Raw genomic sequence first — 2,315 nt, forward strand, 5'->3', positions numbered from 1 at the left:
TCGTCTCCACGAGACTCAGTCCTGTGAGGGAGACACGGGGACAGGGTCCCGCCCAGCAATGACTGGCCACAGGCCCTCGGGAGGTGATCACATGGGAAACCCCAGAACGTTCTGGGGGACAGAGCAGCCTCTGCAGACCCCGGGCATCGCCCCCACTGTGACCCCAGGAGGAGGCCTGGAGGGGGAGCGACTGGTCTTGTCCCCCCAGAGGCCCTGGTCGCCCCCACAGCCCCGTGGCCTCTCCGCGTTCACAGCTGTAACGCCGCCTCCTGGGACGGTGCCCGAGAGGGTTCTCTCCTGTTTCTTGTCTTTTTAAAAAAATATATTTTTAATGATTTCAGACCCTGGTCACCCCCACAGCCCCGTGGCCTCTCCGTGATCACAGCTGTGACGCCGCCTCCTGGGACGGTGCCCGAGAGGATTCTCTCCTGTTTCTTTTCTTTTTAAAAAACATATTTTTAATGATTTCAGAGAGGAAGGGAGAGGGAGAGAGAGAGAAACGTCAATGATGAGAGGGAATCATGGATCGCCGGCCACGTGCACGCCCCCCACTGGGGATCCAGCCTGCAACCCAGACATGTGCCCTGACCAGGAATGGAACCGTGACCTCCTGGTTCATAGGTCGACGCTCAACCACTGAGCACACCAGCTGGGCTCTCTCCTCTTTCAATAGAAAGTGACAGATACACCAAAGGTGGAGAGCAGTGTGGACGTGCACGCCCCCCACTGGGGATTCAACCTGCAACCCAGACATGTGCCCTGACCGGGAATGTAACCGTGACCTCCGGGTTCATAGGTCGACGCTCAACCACTGAGCCACACCACCCGGGCTCTCCTTTTTCAAAAGAAGGTGACAGATACACCAAAGGTGGAGAGCAGTGTGGTCCAATGGATATAACACTTTAAACCAATATGTCATTCAACAACTTCCGGCGTCCTGATTAATGAGAAGTCACAAGTGCTATCCGTTTTCATACCAGATTTTGTTAAAATGACTTTCTTGAAATTATTATCACTTCAATGTGAATTAAATAAAAAATATTGATACTTTTACCTGATTCTTGTACTGAGTTTTTAAAAACTGGAAAATATTTTGGAGGCCCCACCTCTCTGCACAGACGGGTCCAAATTTCAAGAGAAATGCAGGTTCCACCGCGGTGCAGATGTGAGCCTTCCTCAGTCCCCACTCAAGGAGGACGGACCCCTGAATAGAGAACAGAGGGGGGCAGGAGGGCTCAGGAGGCCTGGAGGCTTTGGGGGGAGTGAGGAGGTGGTATGGGGCCTGGTGGGAGCAGGGCAGGGAGGGGGCTGAAGGTCAAGCTCTGAGGTCAGTCTCCTGCATTGGAGTCTTGACCCATCATCTCCGTCTGGGGGATTCTGGGAAAATCGTTCGCCTCCGAGGATGCTCCCTCCTCTTGGCTGGAGGAGAGGCTGGACCCCAGCAGAGGACGGTGTGGGCTCCTGTGACGCTGAGTGAGGGGCCCAGGGACACCCCCCCACCTGTCAGCCTCCAGGAAGCTCTCAGAAGCAGTCATGGTGATGCACCAGCTGCACAGGGAGGTGACATGCACCCTGGGGACACCAGGGGGCGCTGTGGGTCCGGGTTGGGGCCTTTAGAGGTCAGAGTCCCCTGGGCTGTGTCAAGTGCAAAGAGCAGGACTGAGCTCCTGTGAAGACCCTTCTGTTGGGCCAACCAGCTCTTAGCAATGAAACCCACAGCTGCCCTCTGCCCCCGGGGAGTCCCCGCAGGAGGCCCGGGGCTCAGGGCTGGGCCAGCAGCTGAGACAGACCCTGGCTGGGCCCAGACAACAGATTTGCATCCCTGCTCCTCCCTCCTGAGCTGCGGGCAGAGAAGATAAGACAGCAGCTGGCAGGGCCAGTGCCAGCTGGGCAGCCGCAGGCAGCGCTCAGGACCCTCCCACCATGGCCTGGCTTCCCCTCTACCTCCTGCCCCTCATCGTCTCCACAGGTCAGAGCGGCCACAGCACCTGGGGTCCTGCCCCCGATTCTCCCTCCCAGCTCAGTCCCAGGGGCGCCTGCTCATCGGGGCGCAGTGGGCATCGCTCTTGTGTTTTCTGTCTGCAGGTCTCTGTGCTGATCCTGTGCTCACGCAGCCCCCGTCTGCCTCTGCCGCCCCGGGGGCCTCGGCCAAGCTCACCTGCACCCTGAGCGCTGAGCACAGCAGCTACACTATTGATTGGTATCAGCAGAGACCAGGACAGGCCCCTCGATTCATCATGCGACTAACAAGCTCTGGAAGCCACACCAAGGGAGACGGGATCCCCGATCGCTTCTCCGGTTCCAGCTCCGGGGCC

This window comes from Myotis davidii, unplaced genomic scaffold (assembly GCF_000327345.1).
Source record: "Myotis davidii unplaced genomic scaffold, ASM32734v1 scaffold9878, whole genome shotgun sequence".
Classification (NCBI taxonomy): Eukaryota; Metazoa; Chordata; class Mammalia; order Chiroptera; family Vespertilionidae; genus Myotis; species Myotis davidii.